This window comes from Bos javanicus, chromosome 22 (assembly GCF_032452875.1).
Source record: "Bos javanicus breed banteng chromosome 22, ARS-OSU_banteng_1.0, whole genome shotgun sequence".
In the NCBI taxonomy this organism is placed as follows: Eukaryota; Metazoa; Chordata; class Mammalia; order Artiodactyla; family Bovidae; genus Bos; species Bos javanicus.
In genome coordinates this window covers 34,736,566-34,753,412 of record NC_083889.1, presented here as the reverse complement: position 1 = coordinate 34,753,412, position 16,847 = coordinate 34,736,566, and positions in this window count along the sequence as shown.

Below are 16,847 nucleotides of genomic sequence, written 5' to 3'. Positions count from 1 at the left end.
GAAATATAGGTCAATGGAACAAAATAGAAAGCCCAGAGATAAATCCACGCACCTATGGTCACCTTATCTTTGGCAAAGGAGGCAAGAATATACAATGGAGAAAAGACAATCTCTTTAACAAGTGGTGCTGGGAAAACTGGCCAACAACTTGTACAAAAATGAAACTGGAACACTTTCTAACACCATACACAAAAATAAACTCAAAATGGATTAAAGATCTAAACGTAAGGCCAGAAACTATAAAACTCCTAGAGGAAGACATAGGCAAAACACTCTCCAACATACATCACAGCAGGATCCTCTATGACCCACCTCCCAGAATATTGGAAATAAAAGTAAAAATAAACAAATGGGACCTAATTAAAATTAAAAGCTTTTGCACAACAAAGGAAACTATAAGCAAGGTGAAAAGACGGTCTTCAGAATGGGAGAAAATAATAGCAAATGAAGCAACTGACAAAGAATTAATCTCAAAAATATACAAGCAACTCCTGCAGCTCGATTCCAGAAAAACAAACGACCCAATTAAAAAATGGGCCAAAGAACTAAACAGACATTTCTCCAAAGAAGACATACAGATGGCTAACAAACACATGAACAAGATGCTCAACATCACTCATTATTCAGTGCAGTTCAGTTCAGTCGCTCAGTCGTGTCTGACTCTTTGCGACCCCATGAATCGCAGCACGCCAGGCCTCCCTGTCCAGCACCAACTCCCAGAGTTCACTCAGATTGACGTCCATCGAGTCAGTGATGCCATCCAGCCATCTCATCCTCTGTCATCCCCTTCTCCTCCTGCCCCCAATCCCTCCCAGCATCAGAGTCTTTTCCAATGAGTCAACTCTTCGCGTGAGGTGGCCAAAGTACTGGAGTTTCAGCTTTAGCATCATTCCCTCCAAAGAAATCCCAGGGCTAATCTCCTTCAGAACGGACTGGTTGGATCTCCTTGCAGTCCAAGGGACTCTCAAGAGTCTTCTCCAACACCACAGCTCAAAAGCATCAATTCTTCGGCGCTCAGCTTTCTTCAGAGTCCAACTCTCACATCCATACATGACCACTGGAAAAACCATAGCCTTGACTAGACGGACCTTTGTTGGCAAAGTAATGTCTCTGCTTTTGAATATACTATCCAGGCTGGTCATAACTTTCCTTCCAAGGAGTAAGCGTCTTTTAATTTCATGGCTGCAGTCACCATCTGCAGTGATTTTGGAGCCCAAAAATATAAAGTCTGCCACTGTTTCCACTGTTTCCCCATCTATTTGCCATGAAGTGATGGGACCAGATGCCATGATCTTCATTTTCTGAATGTTGAGCTTTAAGCCAACTTTTTCACTCTCCACTTTCACTTTCATCAAGAGGCTTTTTAGTTTCTCTTCACTTTCTGCCATAAGGGTGGTGTCATCTGCATATCTGAGGTTATTGATATTTCTCCCAGCAATCTTGATTCCAGCTTGTGCTTCTTCCAGCCCAGCGTTTCTCATGATGTACTCTGCATAGAAGTTAAATAAGTAGGGTGACAATATACAGCCTTGACGTACTCCTTTTCCTATTTGGAACCAGTCTGTTGTTTCATGTCCAGTTCTAACTGTTGCTTCCTGACCTGCATACAGGTTTCTCAAGAAATGCAAATCAAAACCACAATGAGGTACCCTTACACGCCAGTCAGAATGGCTGTGATCCAAAAGTCTACAAGCAATAAATGCTGGAGAGGGTGTGGAGAAAAGGGAATCCTCTTACACTGTTGGTGGGAAAGCAAACTAGTATAGCCACTATGGAGAACAGTGTGGAGATTCCTTGAAAAACTGGAAATAGAACTGCCATATGACCCAGCAATCCACTGCTGGGCACACACACCAAGAAAACCAGAATTGAAAGAGACACGTGTACCCCAATGTTCATCGTAGCACTGTTTATAACAGCCAGGACATGGAAGCAACCTAGATGTCCATAAGAAAGCTGTGGTACATATACACAATGGAGTATTACTCAGCCATTAAAAAGAATACATTTGAATCAGTTCTAATGAGATGGATGAAACTGGAGCCTATTATACAGAGTGAAGTAAGCCAGAAAGAAAAACACCAATACAGTATACTAACGCATATATATGGAATTTAGAAAGATGGTAACAATAACTCTGTATGCGAGAGTGCAAAAGAGACACAGATGTATAGAACAGTCTTTTGGACTCTGTGGGAGAGGGCGAGGGTGCGATGGTTTGGGATAATGGCATTGAAACATGTATATTATCATATGTGAAATGAATCGCCAGTCCAGATTCGATGCACGAGACAGTGTGCTCAGGGCTGGTGCACTGGGATGACCCAGAGGGATGGGATGGGGAGGGAGGTGGGAGGAGGGTTCAGGATGGGGAACACGTGTACACCCGTGGTGGATTCATGTCAATGTATGGAAAAACCAATACAATATTGTAAAGTAATTAGCCTCCAAAAAATAAATAAATTAAAAAAAACCAACCAAACAAAAAAAACAGCCCTGGAAGGATAAATTACCTGGTCAGTCATCCCCAGTGTGTTAAATTATCATCTATAACACTGTCTTTTCAAAATATGGCATGCAAGTCAAATCCAGTCAGCCATTTGTTTTTGTAAGGTCTGCAGGCTTAGAATGCTCTTTATATCTTTTTGTGATTTTTTTAAAACCAAAAGACTATATAGTGACATGTGAAAATTATATGAAATTCAAATGCCAATGTTCATAAATAAAGTTTTATTGGAGTAAAAAAAAAAAATCACGTGTTCTGAGCTCTGTGTGAGAAAAGCATGTGAAGCTAACCTAGGGTTATCACCTTGTCCTATAAAACAACCAGGGACCTTGGGTTCAGGTCTGAGAGCTGCCACTTGTTATTGGGTTGAGCAGGTGTGGGCTGGGTCTTGGGCATGAGTACTTGAAAAGGCACATTAGGTGTTTCTGATGTGCACCTCTGGTTAAGAACCTCACTTCTAAGGACTCAATAAATGGAGGCAGCTACAGTGCAAAGCATGTTAGAATGCAGAATCTCTATCAGGTGGATCACTAAATGACCTTGACAAAGGCACCCCACCCTCTGGGACTCATTCTTCTCATCATCTAAACAAGAGTGTTGGACCAAATCAGTGTTTCTTCAAGTGTGGTTCAGGATCACCTTGGCTGTTGGTTAAAATGAAGGTACTAAACTTCAATGAACATTGAAACTGGAACTGCTCAAGGTGAGGACCTAGGGATCTGTATTTTTAAAATGCACCCTAAACTGTTCCTATGATAAGGCATTTAGAAATTATTTATATGTATCAGATTGTATAAGCTTTGTTGTCATTATACTTACCTGTGATGTAAAGTGTTATTGTTATTACGTACACTTGACAGATGAAGGAACTAAGAGTCACAGTGATTAAGTGATTCTTTCAAGGCATAGTAACTGTGGGGAGCCAAGTACCAAGCCAAGCAGAACTCCAGCTGCTGCAATGTATACTCTGTCTCTTTTGAACACTGATGTTTCACAGCCGCTGGATCCTAACAGTTTCTAAGGCTCCTGATACCTTGCAAATTTAAAGACTAATTAAAATTCTTTCCAGTGACCTGTCTCTACTGTAAGCACTGATAGATTAATGAAAAGGCAATTGTGGGGAGGAGGGGGGAGTGAAGAGGATTCACTAACATAAACATGAGAAGAATGTGGATTCTAAATATGCAGTTTTTCTTATTAACCACCTTTCTCCAGGCCATCATGGCTAATTCATTGCCATATTTCATTATAGAAACTAACTGAAAGGTTATGAGCAAATACTTTTCAGTCAGAGGTTGCAGTTATTTTCAACTTCAATACTTATTAATGTTTCTGACTTAATGCTGATGGATGGTGAAATTCCAAGAAGTCACGTGGAGACTGGTTCACAGTTTTATACTCACGCCCATCCTCTCTCCCAGATAGACCATTTCAAACAGCTTTATTGTAGAGTCCAGCAGAGGCATTTGTTTTGATTTCCCTCATTAATGTTTTCTCCTTTTAGGATAAATCACAGAGAATGCATACCAGGCTGAACATTTGCAAGCAGAATCCACAAAATAAAGTCAAACTCAGGAATAATTTGGTTATATCTATTCACCATGTCTAGTGTTACTGACAATATTCAGACAATGTAATTCCTATCACACCTGCTTTCAGAAAAAAACCTAGTCAGTAACCCTAAATTAAATTAACATTTTTAGTGTATATAATTTGTAGTTCAGAATGAGCTATAATTATCATTTAGGGAAACCATATGGAAAACATTACCAGCCTTTACTAAGTCTTGGGTTTTAACAGTGATCCATGACTCAAAATGCTTTATCCAAACAGGTTGTAAATTCTAAGACAAGCAAGATGCATTTCAGTCATTTTTATATTAATTCCAAATGAAGAATTCATTGTCTTTTCAAATTATAATAAATTGGAGAGCAATTTCCCGCTAAGCAAATCAAGGAAATTGAAAAATTACTTCTCTGGGAGCTGTTTTCTATATCCTTTTTCTTTTTTAAAGGCTCTTTAAAAGACCTACTTTTATTATTCTTGATGTGTATAGTAATAGGCATTTGCATTGCCACAACAATTTTCTTCCCCTTCCTTAAACTGGAACGTACACTCTGAATAATGTTTAATGTTCAATGTAATTTCATTCTGGGGGGAGTCTGGAGCCTGCAATGAGAGCTCACATTTAAGAACCTCAATTAATATGTAGAAAATGAGCTTCCAAAGCTACTGCCCTTCTCTCTCAATGATACACTTTACTTCTTGGGGAACCACAGAACTGGTAGTGTCACAGCGAGGCCAAGGATTCACCAAAGCTGTGCCTTGTGGGCACTCAGGTGTCCTTGAAATGCTTGGGATTGTTAAAAATGAATCTGAGATTCAGAATCTTGTACATAATAATCCCTTAAAAGAGAGAGGAAATGGTAACAAACAAAGGATACTACTGAAAACCAAAATGGGGAGAAGAAAGAAAATACAAGAAACAGTGTTGTTGCATAGAAGACAACCAAAAGCAAATAAAACAACTCTTAAAAATGAGGTTTGCTTTGCCTTTTGAAAATCTATTCCTGCCCCTGCTCTCCTCCACCCTCTGCACCTGCTCTATATAGAAACATGGGGAGATTCTCTGATGAGAAGAGAAGGGGGCATGTCTACAGACTGATAGTTTTTGCTCACCCGGCAGAACATTTTGATTTACTCAAGATAGATATGATCTCTGTTTAGGTTATCTGGACCCAGAACTCTCTGTGCAAGGCCTGTTTTAGGTGAACACTGACACTAGGGATCCTTTTGACTTTGTTTCATAGGATTTTGAAAATGAGTCAGGAGCTTTCCATCCTATAGGCTGCAGTTTCTGCTCAGAGACTGGTTGGTGAGAGTCAGGATCAACCAGAGCGCCGTTACTCTAAAGAAGAGTTTGTCCAGGAGCAGGGGGTGGGGGGTGGGGGGGTTGGGGGTTGGGGGGTGGGGTTGGGGGGCTGGGGGGTGGGGGGTGGGGTTGGGGGGCTGGGGGGGTGGGGTCTCATGTGGTAGGAGGAGCTTACCAAATTTTAAACATCTCTTCTGAAGGTGTCGTGTGGTTTCTCCAAAGGGTGCCCTGTTGGCAGGATTTGGGCTTGGGTTAGTCACTGAATACTGAGATTTTTTTTTAAACTTGTTGGTTCCCAACTCAGCACAAATCAAGAACAGACACAGGATATCAAACTACTGAATGACTATTGTCCTGTTTCTGTAGTATAAAATACTCATTTCATTTTGTTTTTATACCGTGGAGTCAGATAAAGAAGAGAGAAAACTAAGAATAATTTTTATACAGTAAAGAAGTGATAGTCACCATGTGAAAAAATTTCCTCATTGTTTCATCATTCACATCAATTCTCCCAATACTTGTGCCAATACATACACAGACACAAACTTTTAGGTGTAATGGTCAAAGTCACCTCAGTCCTCTCCATTTGTGCCAATACAAATACAGACACAAACTTTGTAGATGTAACAGTGAAAGTCACCAATATACCAAGGGCAATTAAGTCCAAAGCCAAGTCACAAACTGTCTTAAAGATCAGTTGAAGAACAATATTGTCTCCCAAAGTCAATTCCAGAAGGAAGCCAAAGAGGGTTGGCCTCAGCTAAGCACAAATATGGCCTATGCTAGCAGACGCTCCCCGGTAGGATTCTATGCAGTTTGGAGAAAGATCATGAAAAAGTTCATCGTAGATCTTTACCAAGCACAAAAAAGAAGATATCCTTTCCTAATCTTTTTCTTTTCCTTTCTTGCCTCTTTTCCTTCCTCCCTTTCTCTTTTTCTATTCTTCCACATATTAAGCACAGTTTACTTATAGTACAAATTTAGAATCACTGGAAAAATGTTTAACATTTTCCTCTTGATGATTCTCAGAATAGAGATTCATTCAAAGATTCCATCCTATTTCTTCTCTGTCTATATATAAAGTAGATCGGTGCCTGTATTAGAAATATGTTCATTATTTTAATGATTATTGTGAAAAATAAATGAGATGATGTATGCAAATCTTTTGGCTAAATGCCAGCTGTATAAAATGTGTTCAATAAAGGGTACTGGATACAGATACAGACAGTTACAAATTATATAATAAAAATAAAAACATATTATTCTTATTGTTTTTGCTTGGCAAGCTTCCACTTACCCCTAAAACCCCAACTTGAGTTCAACCTTCTCATCACTTCAAAATAGACCTGATTATTCTATCTTCTACAGCACTCAGGTGCTCACATATTAGGAACTTATTCTGTTGTATTACAGTGAGTTGCCACTGGTGTGTCCCCTTTGCTAGGTCATGCGGTCCTTGAAGACAAGGATTCAGCATCAGACTTCTACAGCCCACGGGGCAGTGTCTGGCCACGTGGCAGGTGCTCACTGACATCTGTTAAACTCAACAACAGTACTGGCTAGAGACAAAGGGAATGTTCCCCTCTTCATGCCCAAATGAAGACGGGAATGTAGAGAATGTTTTTCTTCGCAAAAAGAAATCTCAGGGGCTTACATGAAAATAGGTTCAGTGCTTACAGAAACGAGTGCCAAAAGCAATGCATAAGCAACTCAGCCTGGTGCAGCCCCAGTGCTAGAAACTATCCCAGCCTCTTTCTTTGCCTCGGCAGCTGCAACACAGATGGGGATGAGTGTGTCTCAGTCACGCTGCCACTGGGCTGGGGAGAAGGGGCCAGATTCCAAAAGGAAAAGAATATTTTCTCCCATATGTTCATTTGAAAATACAACTTTCTTTAAAGATCACGGTGCCTGTATCAACATGATTCCATGTGAGTTTGGTGCTCATGGGGCGGAAGGAGAAGGAAGGGTCTCCCAAGTGCTGAAATGATCTCCACGGCCCCCTCACGGCAGCTGTGAGGCTGCCATGGAAGCCATCTTGCCTAAAGATGTTCTTTCATCTTCCCCAAGGTCTTACATTTTCTTCAACCCACAGAGTGATGTGATGGGGACAACTGTAGTCAGAGTGGTGGGAAGCATCTGAGCAGAGAGCTGTGAGCCAGAAATGTCCATTTATGGGGCTGAGTCTGCAAAAAGTGCAATAGCTTGGCCCCACATGACTGCTACACAAGCAAAATTCTGAGCAGCTGTGTGTGGTACCCCCTACGCCTACTGCCTCCCAGGCTGAGAGAATGGTCTTCATCTCTACTGCCTGGCTGCAAGAAAGTTCTCCAAGTCAGCTGGTTGATGTTACCCACATCTTCCTGAGTCCCATCCCCAGTCCACAAAGCAAAGGGCAGCTTTTCTTCTTTCTCTGAGTAATGAACTAGGTGATGCATTCACTTAACATCAACAGGGGTGCCCATCAGGCCAATAGGTTAAAATAACTATTGACAGGGCACAGGAAGAGGAATTCTGTCTACTATCCTGCTGAACTGGTTAAGATGAGGGTCTCTGGTCCACTGGCAGCCTCTGAAGGTGATTAATACCAAGTATGGATTTTAGAAGAAGAATTTAGTACCAGTGGAAACCATTTTTTTACAAACTGTTCAAACAGCCAACAATGATTCTGATAGGTCTCAGAGAAATAACTTGTTTACACTGAGTTTTTCCTTATAAAAATGGGTGGGTTGTTTACTAGATTTTAATGGTATTTGTCTAATATCACCATAGCCTTAATTGCCTCCAGGTATTCGGCGTCTACACACATGGTCCAGTCCAGAAAAAATTCTGTATGATAAACATGTTCTTGTGCCTCCCATTCCTTGAATAGTTCAGCAAAAAGCACCTAAGCTTGGCAGTCCATCTCCACACTTTTGGATGGCCATTTACTCTAGCACTGTGAAGGTGTTCCAGGCACTGTGAAAAATGTCTATGTTTTCCTTGGGAAGCTGATAGTGAGGGCAGAGGAAATTCAAGATAGTTGGTAAAAAGAATGTGTTGTCTTGACCTCCAAACACAAACTCTGCTAATATCACAAGGGGAAAGAGGAAGATAGAAAATGGTTCACGGATAGAGGAGTTTGGGAACCTAGTCTAACCTCTCGGTTGGCCTCAAACTATAATGGGTTTGTGACCACTGCAGATTATTGTGTCCCTGAGAATTTCTGATTTGTGTCCTTTGGAGTCTTTATATTGAAGCATCTTTTAGGGCAAATATACCCATGGGCAGTAAGAATCATCTTTTATAGAAACTGCATTGATAAAATAGGATGTTACCATGCCTTTGTTTTGTTTCTGTGTCTTATCAAAAAAGCCTTTTTCAGATGCTCAGCATCAACAATCATCAGGAAAAAGCAAATCAAAACCACTGTGAGCTATCATCTCACACTTGTCAGAATGGTTATCATGAGAAAGAAAACAAACAACAAATGTTGGTGAGGATGCAGAGAAAAGGGAACCCTGGTACACTGTTGACTGTTGGTGGGAATGTAAACTGGTGTAGACACTGTAGAAAACAGTATGGAGATTTCACAAAAAGCTAACAGTAGAGTTACCATATGATCCAGCAATTCCACTCCTGGCTGTATATCCAGAAAACCCCCCAAAACACTAATTTGAAAAGATACGTGCAACCCAATGTTCACAACAGAATTAGATAGGGAAGTAACCTAAATGCCCATTAACAGACAAATGGACAAAGAAGAGGTGGTGTACATATATAAAATGGAATATGACTGAGCCATAAAAAAGAATGGAATTTTTGTCAGTTGCATCAACATGGATGGACTTGAAGGGTATTACGTTAAAGTGAAAAAAGTCAGAAAGAGAGAGACACACACTGTATGGTATCACTTAGATGTGGAATCTACAAAATGCAATCAACTAGTGGATATAACAAAAAGGAATCAGACTCGCAGGTAAAGAGAACAAACTGGTAGTGGTTACCAGAGGGGAGCAAGCGGGGAGGCAAGAAAGGGGTAGAAGCTATAAACTACTGAGTGTTAAGATAGGCCCAAGGGTGTATTGTACAACGTGGGGAATACAGCTAATAGTTGTTACTAACTGTAAATGGAGAGTAATCTCTGAAAATTGTACATATTAAAACTCTTTCTCTTTACCAAGGATATAGAGGTGGGTAGGAAGGAGTAAGACAGCTGGAAAGAGAGAGAGAAGAGAGGGACAATAAAAAGGAGAGGGAAACTGGAGGTGGTGAGAAGGAACAAAAATGCCACATTGACCCAAATGTATCACACGGTAATCTTGCCAGAGCTAAATACTGTAGCCACAAGGATGGTCCTTTTCCAAAAACACAGCCAAGAACCTTGGGGAATTAGATATAATTTGCCCAGAGGACACATGGTCTAGTTTCTGTCCCTGTAAGAATAGCTCATAATGTGGCTTCTCATTTTCTCACTAGAAATTTTAACCTTCAAAGACTACTTCATTTGAATTATATATTTATGCCAATGTGTGTCCTTAAGTTCAGTGAAATTCTGGATCAGTCATCAATTACAGAACCTAGTTTGCTAATGGAGAAAATACAGGGTTCGGCAAGTTGAGAGAATGTCTCTTTTAGGGGATTCCAGAAAAATAGTGTCCTGAGCATATTGTAAACCATCCCTAGCACTGTCTCTATGGCCTTTGCTTTTCCTTTAGCAGAGATGTTAAATTAGAGTGACCTCTATGTCAGATATAACCTATCTGAATTTAACCAATTCAAATTACTATGTTGCAGAGATAATCCATAAAGAGCAAAAAAATATTTCCAAGCTTCAGCCACTGGTATATTTATTTAAAACAATATTAGATAAAATAAAATTCTTGCACAAGAAAAGGATTCCCACAAGAACCTCTGAGGTAATTTCAACAGGATTTCTGGGCCCTGGCAAGTTTAAATGGTCCGTGTATATCAAAAGAGACATTTCAAAGAAGAATTTTGTTTTAGTCACAGCAATGACTCACTGTGAGAACAAGCAGGGACAATGGTAACCCAAGAACCTAGCAGTTATCACAGCAAGGAAGGGACATTTTGACACACAAAATCCTTTCATGATAATCTCAACAATGTAATCTGTACATGTGTGTGGTACTCCACCTCAGAGACAGTGTGCCAAGTTTAGGGGCTGCCCAGAGGATGTGCTGGCTCCAGAACTCTGTAGGTCACACACTTTTATTTTTTCACCAACTTTCTGCCTCTAAAGATGAACAAGGAAATTTCTCATACAGATGACATTTTGTAAAAACTTCCTTAAACTTCAGAAATAGCAACAAATATTGGAAAAGAAAGCTGTATTGTTGGAAAATACCACAATATTGTACAGACCCTTCCAGCAGCCCTATCAGTGGTTGAAATTTCTTTTCTATTCTCAGTTCAGTTCAGTTCAGTCGCTCAGTCGTGTCTGACTCTTCGCGACCCCATGGATCACAGCACGCCAGGCCTCCCTGTCCATCACCAACTCCCGGAGTTTACCCAAACTCACGTCCATTGAGTCGGTGATGCCATCCAACCATCTCATCCTCTGTCATCCTCTTCTCCTCGTGCCTTCAATCTTTCCCAACGTTAGGGGCTTTTCAAATGATTCAGCTCTTTGCATCAGGTGGCCAAGATATTGGAGTTTCACCTTCAACATCAGTCCTTTCAAAGAACACCCAGGACTGATCTTCTTTAGGATGGACTGGTTGGATCTCCTTGCAGTCCAAGGGACTCTCAAGAGTCTTCTCCAACACCACAGTTCAAAAGCATCAATTCTTCGGTGCTCAGCTTTCTTTATAGTCCAACTCTCACATCCATACATGACCACTGGAAAAACCATAGCCTTGACTAGATGGACCTTTGTTGACAAAGTAATGTCTCTGCTTTTTAACAAGCTGTCTAGGTCGGTCATAACTTTCCTTCCAAGGAGTAAGCATCTTTTAATTTCATGGCTGCAGTCACCATCTACAGTGATCATGGCCCTGTTAATTATTTTCCAAGCAAACTTTATATATATGGGAGACCTGTGCAAAATGTAATTGCTTGGCTCAAATTTTTAGCAAAGTGAAAACACAAAATTAGCCAGTATCAAGATAAAAAAGTATTACTAGCACCCTAGAAATTGCCCTTTGGGCCACTCCCTGCTACCTGCCACTCTTCTAACATTGTGGATTGCTTTGTATAGGATGCTCAACTCAGGTTGACCTTCCCCCCCAGGGTATTTGGCAATGTCTGTACACACTATTGGCTATCAAAACTGGGGAATGGGTGCCACTGGCATTAGTAAGCACAGAGATGTTGCTACACATCCTACAGTGCACAGCACAGCCCTCGACAACAAACACCTGACTTCAAATGTCAAATGTCGTATCTTCAAGGTTGAGAAACAATGGTTTACAAATAGAATCATGCCATATGCTTTCTTTTGTATCTGGTTTCTTTTGTTCACCATGATTTCTGTGAAACTCACCCCAGTGGTCGTGTGGATCATGAGTGCATTTATTCTCATGCTTCCAGGTAGTCCCTCACTCACTCTTTATATGGTCCCCCCACCCCCACATTTTCACTTGAAGATATTCTTCAAAATATGCCAGTCTTTTTAAAAATTTCAAATCTTCATTTTATGCTTTGCTTTTAGGCACCTTAAAAAAAATGAAGTGCTAGTATATTTTGTCATGATACACTGCTTGACTGCTTGTTTGGCTGAGTGACTGATTCACTTGTTCTTCTGTTTTTTCCATTTAATCAAATGGAGATGACTAAAGAAGTTACATCTTTAGGCCAACAGCAGTACTCTCAGGTGCTAGGATCGGGGAAATCATGCTTGGGAGAAGAGCAGGGTGGTTTTGGTGGTTGGTAAGCAGGAAAAAAGGATGTCACCCTTGGTTACCTTCTCAAGATAACATGAGTTTATTTTCACATGGTTTCCTCCTATGTCTTCATTATTATCTTACACATCACCTTAAAACTATTGAAAAGACAACACTTTTAGAGTATATACTGAGGGAAAAGCATCACTTCCCAGAAGATACTTTCTACTCCCTGGCCACATCCTTCTGACACTATACAATGGATTTTACCTGATAGGCAAAATAATGAAGTTCATTGGGTCCTTCAGTCTCTACATGACCAGAGGGGATGACAAATTAACTGTCCCTGTGTAAGTTTTATGTGAGTTCTTAAAGCAAATTGCATTGCTGTGATGTTCTAGACCTGGGTTTCTTGACCTCAGCACTACTAACACTTTGGGCCACTGAATCATCCACTGTGGGGAGCTGTTCTGTGCAATGTGGGATAGTAACATTATTCCTGGCCTCTACCCACTAAATGCCAGTAAGATCGCCTCCTATACCTACTTATGACAATCAGAAATGTCTCCAGACACTGCCCAATAACCCCTGGGTAGGTGGGGCAAAATCAAGCCCCATTGAGAACTACTGCCCTAGCGGACAGGACACATTTCTTTGCCAAACAAAAATTTCATTATTCTACTAGTAAATAGTCCAGCTTAATAAAATTTTCAGGCTTCAAATGCCAGCAGAGGGAATATCTTTAGTATTCATTCTCTTTAAGACACAAAGCAGATTTAGGAACTGGAATGAACACACTAATCAATGAAATTATCATCTGGAGATCAGAGTTGGAACAGCTATGGCCTGGCTCCATGGTTGTTTTCTTCCAATGGGCCTTTGGAATGTTTAAAGGTCAGCTTTGGAAGATAAACCTTTCAATTCTTAGCCTCTGTTTTGGCTTGGACGCAGGTTGAGTGTGGGATGGCGGGAAGCCTGATATCTGGGGACACTTCCCTTTCACTTAACATTTTGGCAGATAGCATTCCTATTATGCTTGAATATTGCATCCTAGGGACATGGTTTTCAATGTGCAGGGTACTGACCTTCATAACACTGGGGGAAATCATGTCTCGGTCGATAGGGAAGAAAAGAGCTAAAGTTTATTGAATAGTTACTATCTTCGTGACACTGTGCTCATCACTTCATATGCTTAACCAATTTAATCCTCACAGCAATATAAAGTAGTAAATATTATTATGTGTGCATTATTCCTAACAAGGGAACTGAGGTTAAACATTTTGTTCAAGGAGAAAGAGCTAGCATATGGCAGAACTAGAGGCTGAACCTAACTCTAATCCACCTAAGTGTGGTGGATTCAAGGAGACTGCATAAAACAGAAACACTCACAGACTTAGAGAACAAAGTTACTTGGGAGTGGGGTGGGGAGGGGAAAAAAGCCAAAAGCTCACCTGATACCTCCCCACACGACACACAGCCAAACAGGTGGTTCATAACAGAGTGGGGCAAGAATCCTCCTGCACTAATTCTTGCCCCTGCAGAACTTGTAACTTGGCACCACAGACACTTCACCTTGTGGATTAGGAGTATCCAACACTGGTTGTGTTCTGAAATGGACCCCATGCAGGAGACTCCTTCGCCCACTACTGCAATCTGTCCACCAGTCACACACAGCTACAACTGAAACAGCCCTTCTCCTTCCATGCAGAACCTGATCCCTGATGGTTATCTGTGCAATGTCTACCAGGTTATATTGTATTTTGCAACAGGTTGGCCAGTCATGCCCTTAGTCCCCCTAGCTGCTTTAGGAAAAAAAATGAATACACAGACAAATTTTGTGTTTTATACACGTATACACACATATATAATTTTTTCAGTTGATTTGCCTATAAAGTACAGGAAGTAGAGAAATCACAGTCGTTCAGTGTAAAGGCTTCTAAAGAACTTATTTCCTAATGGTACCATACCTTCTTAGGAATGCACTGTCCTTTGGTATCCAGGGGCCAGCCCCTCAACAAAGAATTGTCCAGCCCCAAATGTCAACAGTACTGTGGTTGAGAAACCCTGATGTAGATCAACTATTTTGAAATACATATATTCCACATATATATATACATTTCATAAGTATATAGATAGATAAGTTCTACTATGTAAAATAGAACTTATAATTCATTTCCAATAAAGATCTCTGAATACACATGGGATAGAAGTAGAGCTTCTATCATGTAAAAACTATTTAATGAATATGATTAGGAAGTTGAAAAGATTTCTTAAAAAGATACTAAAATTATTAATTCAGATAACATGAGGGAAGGTATGTACAGCTGCACACAGTAATGACAAACTGCTATAGAAATAGGCATGCTGTATGTGAACAATGTTTTCATGTTATTGTGCTGAATTTCCCAATAATCTGATCACAAGGAAAATGAGAACCACATATTTAGATAACCAAAGACCTGCTGGTTCCATAACATTGGAACACCACCATTGCATATTCTGGGGAGCTGAAATTATGAAGTCCAATTTCTGTAAAATCAAGGAATCTTTGTAGGTAAAACTGATAACTCAGTAAGACAGTGGCATAGCTGATCCTACTGTTTTCTTTTTCAAGTAAAGAGAGAAAGTGGAACTGAGGTTATCATCCTGGTCCTTGCAACTATGACCCTGTGGGCCATCTGGTTACCAAGGATGGGGTTGTTAACCAGGGCTTGGTGCAACAGCTTTCTCAGGCCAGGACCCGTAAGAAGTGGCTGGTCCAACTGAATTTTTCTTCTTTTTCACTGTAACATGTCAAGTTTTTTTTCTTAATTACAAATTTTGAGATGCTCATGAACTCCCATGGAAACAATGAGCAGGAAATTAAATAATAAGGGATCAGCAGCTGGGAATAAATTTTAACTTATTTACATTCAGAAACATGCATGACTGTAGATAAGTTATTTCCTCTCCTTGGCCCTTAATCTCATACATAAAATGAGAGAGGTGGATTAGATGCCTTACGCGTGCATGCTAAGTCCTATGAATCACATGCTGACAGAATAAATTATATTTATTGTGATTTAGAAGTGATCAGGATGATCCCTCCTCCTCCTCACACTCTTCCTCTCTTGATTTTAAAGACTATTTTTTTAAACCAAGTAACTTTTATTTTAATGTTTTTATTGAAGTATAGTTGATGTACCAATGCTGTGTTAGTTTTAGGTGTAGAGCAAATTCAATCGATTCAGTTATACATACACATGTTTACAGTAGATACATGGACATCTACTCTTTTTCAGATGTTTTTCCATTAGAGGTTACTGCAAGATACTGAGTACAGTTCCCTGTGCTACATAGTACAACTTTGTTATTGATCTGTTATATACATAGTAGTGTGTATCTGTTAATCCCACATTCCCTAATTTATCTCTCTTCCCTCCTTCCCCTTTGGTAACCACATTTGTTTTCTATATCTGTGAGTCTATTTCTATTTTGTAAATAGACTAGAGAGTTCCAGAAAAACATCTATTTCTGCTTTATTGACTATGCCAAAGCCTTTGACTCTATATGTGAACAATGTGTATGTGTATGGATCACAATAAACTGTGGAAAATTCTGAAAGAGATGGGGATACCAGACCACCTGACCTGCCTCTTGAGAAACCTATATGCAGGTCAGGAAGCAACAGTTAGAACTGGACATGGAACAACAGACTGGTTCCAAATAGGAAAAGGAGTATGTCAAGGCTGTATACTGTCACCCTGCTTACTTAACTTATATGCAGAGTACATCATGAGAAATGCTGGGCTGGAAGAAGCACAAGCTGGAATCAAGATTGCTGGGAGAAATATCAATAACCTCAGATATGCAGACGACACCACCCTTATGGCAGAAAGTGAAGAGGAACTAAAAAGCCTCTTGATGAAAGTGAAAGAGGACAGTGAAAAAGTTGGCTTAAAGCTCAACATTCAGAAAACAAAGATCATGGCATCTGGTCTCGTCACTTCATGGGAAATAGATGGGGAAACAGTGGAATCGGTGTCAGACTTTATTTTTGGGGGCTCCAAAATCACTGCAGATGGTGATTGCAGCCATGAAATTAAAAGACGCTTGCTCCTTGGAAGGAAAGTTTTGACCAACCTAGATGGCATATTCAAAAGCAGAGACAGTACTTTGCCAACAAAGGTCCATCTAGACAAGGCTATGGTTTTTCCAGTGGTCATGTGTGTGGGAGTTGGACTGTGAAGAAAGCTGAGCACTGAAGAATTGATGCTTTTGAACTGTGGTGTTGGAGAAGATTCTAAACCAGTCCATTCTAAAGGAGATCAGTCCTGGGTGTTCTTTGGAAGGAATGATGCTGAAGCTGAAACTCCAGTACTTTGGCCACCTCATGCGAAGAGTTGATGCATTAGAAAAGACTCTGATGCTGGGAGGGATTGGGGGCAGGAGGAGAAGGGGATGACAGAGGATGAGATGGCTGGATGGCATCATTGACTCGATGGACATGAGTGTGAGTGAACTCTGGGAGTTGGTGATGGACAAGGAGGCCTGGTGTGCTGCGATTCATGGGGTCGCAAAGAGTCGGACACGACTGAACTGAACTGAAATAGACTCTATTTTGTAAATTTATACAAATAAATTCATTTGTATCATTTTTTAGATTCAT